The sequence below is a fragment of the Thunnus albacares genome, chromosome 10 (assembly GCF_914725855.1).
Source record: "Thunnus albacares chromosome 10, fThuAlb1.1, whole genome shotgun sequence".
NCBI lineage: Eukaryota > Metazoa > Chordata > Actinopteri > Scombriformes > Scombridae > Thunnus > Thunnus albacares.
Genome location: NC_058115.1, coordinates 5,549,332 through 5,560,801, shown reverse-complemented (window position 1 = coordinate 5,560,801; position 11,470 = coordinate 5,549,332). Strand labels below are relative to the sequence as shown.

The following is an 11,470-nucleotide window of genomic DNA, read 5'->3' as shown; positions in this document are numbered from 1 at the left end:
ACAGTTAAGAACTTGATTGATTTGCTGTTTCCTCCCTTGGAAATACCGCGGGCCAAACATGACCCCTTTCGAAGCGGAGGTAGTGTGGCCGAGTGCCAAACCGGAATGTGCACCTACTCAGCGCTTTTCCATCAGTGTTTTCAGAATAAAAGAATTCACGTTCTTATGACAAGGTCATATTTCAGATTGAAACATTTCCACTTTGGTGCGTTACTTCCAAGTAGATTTGCATAGGAAGAGCAGTTGCCAATCCGGTCCTCCTTTTTGGAGGTCCACTTGATTTACCCAAAGTCTCCAGGTGGTCTGACATTGGTTTTTAAATGTCAGGGAAATGCGGGTGAAAGCCCTAGCTTCCTTAACGAAGAGCAGAGTGGCGCAGCGGAAGCGTGCTGGGCCCATAACCCAGAGGTCGATGGATCGAAACCATCCTCTGCTAATCATACCTTTTCACATCCAGCAAGGCTCCATGCAGTCTTCATGTCATGCAGTCCCACCCCTGCCAGTCAGACATTTTGTCCTTCATTGTTCAAGTAAACCTGTCAAGTACATGGCCAGGCAAAGATGATTAAATTGTCCCTTTCAGGGCCTCTGTATGTATTAGACTTGTACCACAAAATGCAAGGCAACGTCCTCTGGTGATCATGAACCCGATGTCAGTGGTGGTGTCCAAAGTTGAACATTTGAGTTCTCATGATTTAGAAATAGTGCTGGTCAAAGCAGAGACACCTGGGAAATTCCTGCTCTTCACACTTGGTCGCTCAGTAATGTTGGAGAGCAGCACTGTACATTTCTGATGTCGCTATGGACACTGACAGTTAAGAACTTGATTGATTTGCTGTTTCCTCCCTTGGAAATACCACGGGCCAAACATGACCCCTTTCGAAGCGGAGGTAGTGTGGCCGAGTGCCAAACCGGAATGTGCACCTACTCAGCGCTTTTCCATCAGTGTTTTCAGAATAAAAGAATTCACGTTCTTATGACAAGGTCATATTTCAGATTGAAACATTTCCACTTTGGTGCGTTACTTCCAAGTAGATTTGCATAGGAAGAGCAGTTGCCAATCCGGTCCTCCTTTTTGGAGGTCCACTTGATTTACCCAAAGTCTCCAGGTGGTCTGACATTGGTTTTTAAATGTCAGGGAAATGCGGGTGAAAGCCCTAGCTTCCTTAACGAAGAGCAGAGTGGCGCAGCGGAAGCGTGCTGGGCCCATAACCCAGAGGTCGATGGATCGAAACCATCCTCTGCTAATCATACCTTTTCACATCCAGCAAGGCTCCATGCAGTCTTCATGTCATGCAGTCCCACCCCTGCCAGTCAGACATTTTGTCCTTCATTGTTCAAGTAAACCTGTCAAGTACATGGCCAGGCAAAGATGATTAAATTGTCCCTTTCAGGGCCTCTGTATGTATTAGACTTGTACCACAAAATGCAAGGCAATGTCCTCTGGTGATCATGAACCCGATGTCAGTGGTGGTGTCCAAAGTTGAACATTTGAGTTCTCATGATTTAGAAATAGTGCTGGTCAAAGCAGAGACACCTGGGAAATTCCTGCTCTTCACACTTGGTCGCTCAGTAATGTTGGAGAGCAGCACTGTACATTTCTGATGTCGCTATGGACACTGACAGTTAAGAACTTGATTGATTTGCTGTTTCCTCCCTTGGAAATACCGCGGGCCAAACATGACCCCTTTCGAAGCGGAGGTAGTGTGGCCGAGTGGTCTAAGGCGCTGGATTTAGGCTCCAGTCTCTATGGAGGCGTGGGTTCAAATCCCACCACTGCCATATTTAGCTCCTGGTATTTGGAGTTTCTCTCCATAAACTGGGCATCATGGCAGGAAGGTGCGAAAGATCTTAGCTGTTAAAGAAACCTCCCTGTCAGGTAGTGTGGCCGAGTGGTCTAAGGCGCTGGATTAAGGCTCCAGTCCCTCAGGGGGCGTGGGTTCGAATCCCACCACTGCCAGTCGGACGTTTGCACCTCACCTGTCAGCTAACCTTCGAAAACAGTCTTTGCCAACTGAAAGTGTTGTCTCAGGCTACTTGCAGTCTCTATCAGTGTGGGTTCAAAACCCACCACTGCGACCTTCAGCTCTTGGAAGTTGGAATTTCTAGCCATAAACACAGGATAACGGCGGGGCGGAAGATGGGCAAAGTCATTCGAAATTCCCAGCAAGGTCTGGTGTAACTGCTTGACTGCGCATACCGTTACAGGGAAGCCTATCAAGTCCAAACCGGAATGTGCACCTACTCAGCGCTTTTCCATCAGTGTTTTCAGAATAAAAGAATTCACGTTCTTATGACAAGGTCATATTTCAGATTGAAACATTTCCACTTTGGTGCGTTACTTCCAAGTAGATTTGCATAGGAAGAGCAGTTGCCAATCCGGTCCTCCTTTTTGGAGGTCCACTTGATTTACCCAAAGTCTCCAGGTGGTCTGACATTGGTTTTTAAATGTCAGGGAAATGCGGGTGAAAGCCCTAGCTTCCTTAACGAAGAGCAGAGTGGCGCAGCGGAAGCGTGCTGGGCCCATAACCCAGAGGTCGATGGATCGAAACCATCCTCTGCTAATCATACCTTTTCACATCCAGCAAGGCTCCATGCAGTCTTCATGTCATGCAGTCCCACCCCTGCCAGTCAGACATTTTGTCCTTCATTGTTCAAGTAAACCTGTCAAGTACATGGCCAGGCAAAGATGATTAAATTGTCCCTTTCAGGGCCTCTGTATGTATTAGACTTGTACCACAAAATGCAAGGCAACGTCCTCTGGTGATCATGAACCCGATGTCAGTGGTGGTGTCCAAAGTTGAACATTTGAGTTCTCATGATTTAGAAATAGTGCTGGTCAAAGCAGAGACACCTGGGAAATTCCTGCTCTTCACACTTGGTCGCTCAGTAATGTTGGAGAGCAGCACTGTACATTTCTGATGTCGCTATGGACACTGACAGTTAAGAACTTGATTGATTTGCTGTTTCCTCCCTTGGAAATACCACGGGCCAAACATGACCCCTTTCGAAGCGGAGGTAGTGTGGCCGAGTGCCAAACCGGAATGTGCACCTACTCAGCGCTTTTCCATCAGTGTTTTCAGAATAAAAGAATTCACGTTCTTATGACAAGGTCATATTTCAGATTGAAACATTTCCACTTTGGTGCGTTACTTCCAAGTAGATTTGCATAGGAAAAGCAGTTGCCAATCCGGTCCTCCTTTTTGGAGGTCCACTTGATTTACCCAAAGTCTCCAGGTGGTCTGACATTGGTTTTTAAATGTCAGGGAAATGCGGGTGAAAGCCCTAGCTTCCTTAACGAAGAGCAGAGTGGCGCAGCGGAAGCGTGCTGGGCCCATAACCCAGAGGTCGATGGATCGAAACCATCCTCTGCTAATCATACCTTTTCACATCCAGCAAGGCTCCATGCAGTCTTCATGTCATGCAGTCCCACCCCTGCCAGTCAGACATTTTGTCCTTCATTGTTCAAGTAAACCTGTCAAGTACATGGCCAGGCAAAGATGATTAAATTGTCCCTTTCAGGGCCTCTGTATGTATTAGACTTGTACCACAAAATGCAAGGCAATGTCCTCTGGTGATCATGAACCCGATGTCAGTGGTGGTGTCCAAAGTTGAACATTTGAGTTCTCATGATTTAGAAATAGTGCTGGTCAAAGCAGAGACACCTGGGAAATTCCTGCTCTTCACACTTGGTCGCTCAGTAATGTTGGAGAGCAGCACTGTACATTTCTGATGTCGCTATGGACACTGACAGTTAAGAACTTGATTGATTTGCTGTTTCCTCCCTTGGAAATACCGCGGGCCAAACATGACCCCTTTCGAAGCGGAGGTAGTGTGGCCGAGTGGTCTAAGGCGCTGGATTTAGGCTCCAGTCTCTATGGAGGCGTGGGTTCAAATCCCACCACTGCCATATTTAGCTCCTGGTATTTGGAGTTTCTCTCCATAAACTGGGCATCATGGCAGGAAGGTGCGAAAGATCTTAGCTGTTAAAGAAACCTCCCTGTCAGGTAGTGTGGCCGAGTGGTCTAAGGCGCTGGATTAAGGCTCCAGTCCCTCAGGGGGCGTGGGTTCGAATCCCACCACTGCCAGTCGGACGTTTGAACCTCACCTGTCAGCTAACCTTCGAAAACAGTCTTTGCCAACTGAAAGTGTTGTCTCAGGCTACTTGCAGTCTCTATCAGTGTGGGTTCAAAACCCACCACTGCGACCTTCAGCTCTTGGAAGTTGGAATTTCTAGCCATAAACACAGGATAACGGCGGGGCGGAAGATGGGCAAAGTCATTCGAAATTCCCAGCAAGGTCTGGTGTAACTGCTTGACTGCGCATACCGTTACAGGGAAGCCTATCAAGTCTTAAACCGGAATGTGCACCTACTCAGCGCTTTTCCATCAGTGTTTTCAGAATAAAAGAATTCACGTTCTTATGACAAGGTCATATTTCAGATTGAAACATTTCCACTTTGGTGCGTTACTTCCAAGTAGATTTGCATAGGAAGAGCAGTTGCCAATCCGGTCCTCCTTTTTGGAGGTCCACTTGATTTACCCAAAGTCTCCAGGTGCTCTGACATTGGTTTTTAAATGTCAGGGAAATGCGGGTGAAAGCCCTAGCTTCCTTAACGAAGAGCAGAGTGGCGCAGCGGAAGCGTGCTGGGCCCATAACCCAGAGGTCGATGGATCGAAACCATCCTCTGCTAATCATACCTTTTCACATCCAGCAAGGCTCCATGCAGTCTTCATGTCATGCAGTCCCACCGCTGCCAGTCAGACATTTTGTCCTTCATTGTTCAAGTAAACCTGTCAAGTACATGGCCAGGCAAAGATGATTAAATTGTCCCTTTCAGGGCCTCTGTATGTATTAGACTTGTACCACAAAATGCAAGGCAACGTCCTCTGGTGATCATGAACCCGATGTCAGTGGTGGTGTCCAAAGTTGAACATTTGAGTTCTCATGATTTAGAAATAGTGCTGGTCAAAGCAGAGACACCTGGGAAATTCCTGCTCTTCACACTTGGTCGCTCAGTAATGTTGGAGAGCAGCACTGTACATTTCTGATGTCGCTATGGACACTGACAGTTAAGAACTTGATTGATTTGCTGTTTCCTCCCTTGGAAATACCACGGGCCAAACATGACCCCTTTCGAAGCGGAGGTAGTGTGGCCGAGTGGTCTAAGGCGCTGGATTTAGGCTCCAGTCTCTATGGAGGCGTGGGTTCAAATCCCACCACTGCCATATTTAGCTCCTGGTATTTGGAGTTTCTCTCCATAAACTGGGCATCATGGCAGGAAGGTGCGAAAGATCTTAGCTGTTAAAGAAACCTCCCTGTCAGGTAGTGTGGCCGAGTGGTCTAAGGCGCTGGATTAAGGCTCCAGTCCCTCAGGGGGCGTGGGTTCGAATCCCACCACTGCCAGTCGGACGTTTGCACCTCACCTGTCAGCTAACCTTCGAAAACAGTCTTTGCCAACTGAAAGTGTTGTCTCAGGCTACTTGCAGTCTCTATCAGTGTGGGTTCAAAACCCACCACTGCGACCTTCAGCTCTTGGAAGTTGGAATTTCTAGCCATAAACACAGGATAACGGCGGGGCGGAAGATGGGCAAAGTCATTCGAAATTCCCAGCAAGGTCTGGTGTAACTGCTTGACTGCGCATACCGTTACAGGGAAGCCTATCAAGTCTTAAACCGGAATGTGCACCTACTCAGCGCTTTTCCATCAGTGTTTTCAGAATGAAAGAATTCACGTTCTTATGACAAGGTCATATTTCAGATTGAAACATTTCCACTTTGGTGCGTTACTTCCAAGTAGATTTGCATAGGAAGAGCAGTTGCCAATCCGGTCCTCCTTTTTGGAGGTCCACTTGATTTACCGAAAGTCTCCAGGTGGTCTGACATTGGTTTTTAAATGTCAGGGAAATGCGGGTGAAAGCCCTAGCTTCCTTAACGAAGAGCAGAGTGGCGCAGCGGAAGCGTGCTGGGCCCATAACCCAGAGGTCGATGGATCGAAACCATCCTCTGCTAATCATACCTTTTCACATCCAGCAAGGCTCCATGCAGTCTTCATGTCATGCAGTCCCACCGCTGCCAGTCAGACATTTTGTCCTTCATTGTTCAAGTAAACCTGTCAAGTACATGGCCAGGCAAAGATGATTAAATTGTCCCTTTCAGGGCCTCTGTATGTATTAGACTTGTACCACAAAATGCAAGGCAACGTCCTCTGGTGATCATGAACCCGATGTCAGTGGTGGTGTCCAAAGTTGAACATTTGAGTTCTCATGATTTAGAAATAGTGCTGGTCAAAGCAGAGACACCTGGGAAATTCCTGCTCTTCACACTTGGTCGCTCAGTAATGTTGGAGAGCAGCACTGTACATTTCTGATGTCGCTATGGACACTGACAGTTAAGAACTTGATTGATTTGCTGTTTCCTCCCTTGGAAATACCACGGGCCTAACATGACCCCTTTCGAAGTGGAGGTAGTGTGGCCGAGTGGTCTAAGGCGCTGGATTTAGGCTCCAGTCTCTATGGAGGCGTGGGTTCAAATCCCACCACTGCCATATTTAGCTCCTGGTATTTGGAGTTTCTCTCCATAAACTGGGCATCATGGCAGGAAGGTGCGAAAGATCTTAGCTGTTAAAGAAACCTCCCTGTCAGGTAGTGTGGCCGAGTGGTCTAAGGCGCTGGATTAAGGCTCCAGTCCCTCAGGGGGCGTGGGTTCGAATCCCACCACTGCCAGTCGGACGTTTGCACCTCACCTGTCAGCTAACCTTCGAAAACAGTCTTTGCCAACTGAAAGTGTTGTCTCAGGCTACTTGCAGTCTCTATCAGTGTGGGTTCAAAACCCACCACTGCGACCTTCAGCTCTTGGAAGTTGGAATTTCTAGCCATAAACACAGGATAACGGCGGGGCGGAAGATGGGCAAAGTCATTCGAAATTCCCAGCAAGGTCTGGTGTAACTGCTTGACTGCGCATACCGTTACAGGGAAGCCTATCAAGTCTTAAACCGGAATGTGCACCTACTCAGCGCTTTTCCATCAGTGTTTTCAGAATGAAAGAATTCACGTTCTTATGACAAGGTCATATTTCAGATTGAAACATTTCCACTTTGGTGCGTTACTTCCAAGTAGATTTGCATAGGAAGAGCAGTTGCCAATCCGGTCCTCCTTTTTGGAGGTCCACTTGATTTACCGAAAGTCACCAGGTGCTCTGACATTGGTTTTTAAATGTCAGGGAAATGCGGGTGAAAGCCCTAGCTTCCTTATCAAAGAGCAGAGTGGCGCAGCGGAAGCGTGCTGGGCCCATAACCCAGAGGTCGATGGATCGAAACCATCCTCTGCTAATCATACCTTTTCACATCCAGCAAGGCTCCATGCAGTCTTCATGTCATGCAGTCCCACCGCTGCCAGTCAGACATTTTGTCCTTCATTGTTCAAGTAAACCTGTCAAGTACATGGCCAGGCAAAGATGATTAAACTGTCCCTTTCAGGGCCTCTGTATGTATTAGACTTGTACCACAAAATGCAAGGCAACGTCCTCTGGTGATCATGAACCCGATGTCAGTGGTGGTGTCCAAAGTTGAACATTTGAGTTCTCATGATTTAGAAATAGTGCTGGTCAAAGCAGAGACACCTGGGAAATTCCTGCTCTTCACACTTGGTCGCTCAGTAATGTTGGAGAGCAGCACTGTACATTTCTGATGTCGCTATGGACACTGACAGTTAAGAACTTGATTGATTTGCTGTTTCCTCCCTTGGAAATACCACGGGCCAAACATGACCCCTTTCGAAGCGGAGGTAGTGTGGCCGAGTGGTCTAAGGCGCTGGATTTAGGCTCCAGTCTCTATGGAGGCGTGGGTTCAAATCCCACCACTGCCATATTTAGCTCCTGGTATTTGGAGTTTCTCTCCATAAACTGGGCATCATGGCAGGAAGGTGCGAAAGATCTTAGCTGTTAAAGAAACCTCCCTGTCAGGTAGTGTGGCCGAGTGGTCTAAGGCGCTGGATTAAGGCTCCAGTCCCTCAGGGGGCGTGGGTTCGAATCCCACCACTGCCAGTCGGACGTTTGCACCTCACCTGTCAGCTAACCTTCGAAAACAGTCTTTGCCAACTGAAAGTGTTGTCTCAGGCTACTTGCAGTCTCTATCTACTTCCACTGCAACCTTCAGCTCTTGGAAGTTGGAATTTCTAGCCATAAACACAGGATAACGGCGGGGCAAAGTCATTCGAAATTCCCAGCAAGGTCTGGTGTAACTGCTTGACTGCGCATACCGTTACAGGGAAGCCTATCAAGTCTTAAACCGGAATGTGCACCTACTCAGCGCTTTTCCATCAGTGTTTTCAGAATGAAAGAATTCACGTTCTTATGACAAGGTCATATTTCAGATTGAAACATTTCCACTTTGGTGCGTTACTTCCAAGTAGATTTGCATAGGAAGAGCAGTTGCCAATCCGGTCCTCCTTTTTGGAGGTCCACTTGATTTACCGAAAGTCACCAGGTGCTCTGACATTGGTTTTTAAATGTCAGGGAAATGCGGGTGAAAGCCCTAGCTTCCTTAACGAAGAGCAGAGTGGCGCAGCGGAAGCGTGCTGGGCCCATAACCCAGAGGTCGATGGATCGAAACCATCCTCTGCTAATCATACCTTTTCACATCCAGCAAGGCTCCATGCAGTCTTCATGTCATGCAGTCCCACCGCTGCCAGTCAGACATTTTGTCCTTCATTGTTCAAGTAAACCTGTCAAGTACATGGCCAGGCAAAGATGATTAAACTGTCCCTTTCAGGGCTTCTGTATGTATTAGACTTGTACCACAAAATGCAAGGCAACGTCCTCTGGTGATCATGAACCCGATGTCAGTGGTGGTGTCCAAAGTTGAACATTTGAGTTCTCATGATTTAGAAATAGTGCTGGTCAAAGCAGAGACACCTGGGAAATTCCTGCTCTTCACACTTGGTCGCTCAGTAATGTTGGAGAGCAGCACTGTACATTTTTGATGTCGCTATGGACACTGACAGTTAAGAACTTGATTGATTTGCTGTTTCCTCCCTTGGAAATACCACGGGCCAAACATGACCCCTTTCGAAGCGGAGGTAGTGTGGCCGAGTGGTCTAAGGCGCTGGATTTAGGCTCCAGTCTCTATGGAGGCGTGGGTTCAAATCCCACCACTGCCATATTTAGCTCCTGGTATTTGGAGTTTCTCTCCATAAACTGGGCATCATGGCAGGAAGGTGCGAAAGATCTTGGCTGTTAAAGAAACCTCCCTGTCAGGTAGTGTGGCCGAGTGGTCTAAGGCGCTGGATTAAGGCTCCAGTCCCTCAGGGGGCGTGGGTTCGAATCCCACCACTGCCAGTCGGACGTTTGCACCTCACCTGTCAGCTAACCTTCGAAAACAGTCTTTGCCAACTGAAAGTGTTGTCTCAGGCTACTTGCAGTCTCTATCAGTGTGGGTTCAAAACCCACCACTGCGACCTTCAGCTCTTGGAAGTTGGAATTTCTAGCCATAAACACAGGATAACGGCGGGGCGGAAGATGGGCAAAGTCATTCGAAATTCCCAGCAAGGTCTGGTGTAACTGCTTGACTGCGCATACCGTTACAGGGAAGCCTATCAAGTCTTAAACCGGAATGTGCACCTACTCAGCGCTTTTCCATCAGTGTTTTCAGAATAAAAGAATTCACGTTCTTATGACAAGGTCATATTTCAGATTGAAACATTTCCACTTTGGTGCGTTACTTCCAAGTAGATTTGCATAGGAAGAGCAGTTGCCAATCCGGTCCTCCTTTTTGGAGGTCCACTTGATTTACCGAAAGTCTCCAGGTGGTCTGACATTGGTTTTTAAATGTCAGGGAAATGCGGGTGAAAGCCCTAGCTTCCTTAAAGAAGAGCAGAGTGGCGCAGCGGAAGCGTGCTGGGCCCATAACCCAGAGGTCGATGGATCGAAACCATCCTCTGCTAATCATACCTTTTCACATCCAGCAAGGCTCCATGCAGTCTTCATGTCATGCAGTCCCACCGCTGCCAGTCAGACATTTTGTCCTTCATTGTTCAAGTAAACCTGTCAAGTACATGGCCAGGCAAAGATGATTAAATTGTCCCTTTCAGGGCCTCTGTATGTATTAGACTTGTACCACAAAATGCAAGGCAACGTCCTCTGGTGATCATGAACCCGATGTCAGTGGTGGTGTCCAAAGTTGAACATTTGAGTTCTCATGATTTAGAAATAGTGCTGGTCAAAGCAGAGACACCTGGGAAATTCCTGCTCTTCACACTTGGTCGCTCAGTAATGTTGGAGAGCAGCACTGTACATTTCTGATGTCGCTATGGACACTGACAGTTAAGAACTTGATTGATTTGCTGTTTCCTCCCTTGGAAATACCACGGGCCAAACATGACCCCTTTCGAAGCGGAGGTAGTGTGGCCGAGTGGTCTAAGGCGCTGGATTTAGGCTCCAGTCTCTATGGAGGCGTGGGTTCAAATCCCACCACTGCCATATTTAGCTCCTGGTATTTGGAGTTTCTCTCCATAAACTGGGCATCATGGCAGGAAGGTGCGAAAGATCTTAGCTGTTAAAGAAACCTCCCTGTCAGGTAGTGTGGCCGAGTGGTCTAAGGCGCTGGATTAAGGCTCCAGTCCCTCAGGGGGCGTGGGTTCGAATCCCACCACTGCCAGTCGGACGTTTGCACCTCACCTGTCAGCCAACCTTCGAAAACAGTCTTTGCCAACTGAAAGTGTTGTCTCAGGCTACTTGCAGTCTCTATCAGTGTGGGTTCAAAACCCACCACTGCGACCTTCAGCTCTTGGAAGTTGGAATTTCTAGCCATAAACACAGGATAACGGCGGGGCAAAGTCATTCGAAATTCCCAGCAAGGTCTGGTGTAACTGCTTGACTGCGCATACCGTTACAGGGAAGCCTATCAAGTCTTAAACCGGAATGTGCACCTACTCAGCGCTTTTCCATCAGTGTTTTCAGAATAAAAGAATTCACGTTCTTATGACAAGGTCATATTTCAGATTGAAACATTTCCACTTTGGTGCGTTACTTCCAAGTAGATTTGCATAGGAAGAGCAGTTGCCAATCCGGTCCTCCTTTTTGGAGGTCCACTTGATTTACCGAAAGTCTCCAGGTGGTCTGACATTGGTTTTTAAATGTCAGGGAAATGCGGGTGAAAGCCCTAGCTTCCTTAAAGAAGAGCAGAGTGGCGCAGCGGAAGCGTGCTGGGCCCATAACCCAGAGGTCGATGGATCGAAACCATCCTCTGCTAATCATACCTTTTCACATCCAGCAAGGCTCCATGCAGTCTTCATGTCATGCAGTCCCACCGCTGCCAGTCAGACATTTTGTCCTTCATTGTTCAAGTAAACCTGTCAAGTACATGGCCAGGCAAAGATGATTAAATTGTCCCTTTCAGGGCCTCTGTATGTATTAGACTTGTACCACAAAATGCAAGGCAACGTCCTCTGGTGATCATGAACCCGATGTCAGTG

The 11,470-nt window shown here is 47.7% G+C and overlaps 1 long non-coding RNA gene and 14 other non-coding genes across 15 annotated transcripts; all 15 read left to right on the top strand.

Moving 5' to 3' along the window:
* The first annotated feature begins 434 nt into the window (after positions 1–434).
* LOC122990835 lies at positions 435–2,001 on the top strand. Its single transcript, XR_006405493.1, has 2 exons — positions 435–890; positions 1,702–2,001. It is a non-coding gene; the product is annotated as an uncharacterized LOC122990835 (long non-coding RNA).
* Positions 1,701–1,782, top strand: trnal-uag. The gene has a single exon. It is a non-coding gene; the product is annotated as a tRNA-Leu (tRNA).
* On the top strand, positions 1,879–1,960 carry trnal-aag. Its single transcript has one exon. It is a non-coding gene; the product is annotated as a tRNA-Leu (tRNA).
* Positions 2,002–3,828: 1,827 nt separating the features above from the next.
* On the top strand, positions 3,829–3,910 carry trnal-uag. Its single transcript has one exon. It is a non-coding gene; the product is annotated as a tRNA-Leu (tRNA).
* Positions 3,911–4,006: 96 nt separating this feature from the next.
* trnal-aag lies at positions 4,007–4,088 on the top strand. Its single transcript has one exon. It is a non-coding gene; the product is annotated as a tRNA-Leu (tRNA).
* Positions 4,089–5,146: 1,058 nt separating this feature from the next.
* On the top strand, positions 5,147–5,228 carry trnal-uag. The gene has a single exon. It is a non-coding gene; the product is annotated as a tRNA-Leu (tRNA).
* A 96-nt stretch (positions 5,229–5,324) lies between these two features.
* On the top strand, positions 5,325–5,406 carry trnal-aag. The gene has a single exon. It is a non-coding gene; the product is annotated as a tRNA-Leu (tRNA).
* A 1,058-nt stretch (positions 5,407–6,464) lies between these two features.
* On the top strand, positions 6,465–6,546 carry trnal-uag. The gene has a single exon. It is a non-coding gene; the product is annotated as a tRNA-Leu (tRNA).
* A 96-nt stretch (positions 6,547–6,642) lies between these two features.
* Positions 6,643–6,724, top strand: trnal-aag. Its single transcript has one exon. It is a non-coding gene; the product is annotated as a tRNA-Leu (tRNA).
* A 1,058-nt stretch (positions 6,725–7,782) lies between these two features.
* On the top strand, positions 7,783–7,864 carry trnal-uag. Its single transcript has one exon. It is a non-coding gene; the product is annotated as a tRNA-Leu (tRNA).
* A 96-nt stretch (positions 7,865–7,960) lies between these two features.
* trnal-aag lies at positions 7,961–8,042 on the top strand. The gene has a single exon. It is a non-coding gene; the product is annotated as a tRNA-Leu (tRNA).
* A 1,033-nt stretch (positions 8,043–9,075) lies between these two features.
* Positions 9,076–9,157, top strand: trnal-uag. Its single transcript has one exon. It is a non-coding gene; the product is annotated as a tRNA-Leu (tRNA).
* Positions 9,158–9,253: 96 nt separating this feature from the next.
* trnal-aag lies at positions 9,254–9,335 on the top strand. The gene has a single exon. It is a non-coding gene; the product is annotated as a tRNA-Leu (tRNA).
* A 1,058-nt stretch (positions 9,336–10,393) lies between these two features.
* On the top strand, positions 10,394–10,475 carry trnal-uag. Its single transcript has one exon. It is a non-coding gene; the product is annotated as a tRNA-Leu (tRNA).
* A 96-nt stretch (positions 10,476–10,571) lies between these two features.
* On the top strand, positions 10,572–10,653 carry trnal-aag. Its single transcript has one exon. It is a non-coding gene; the product is annotated as a tRNA-Leu (tRNA).
* The last annotated feature ends 817 nt before the right edge of the window (positions 10,654–11,470 follow it).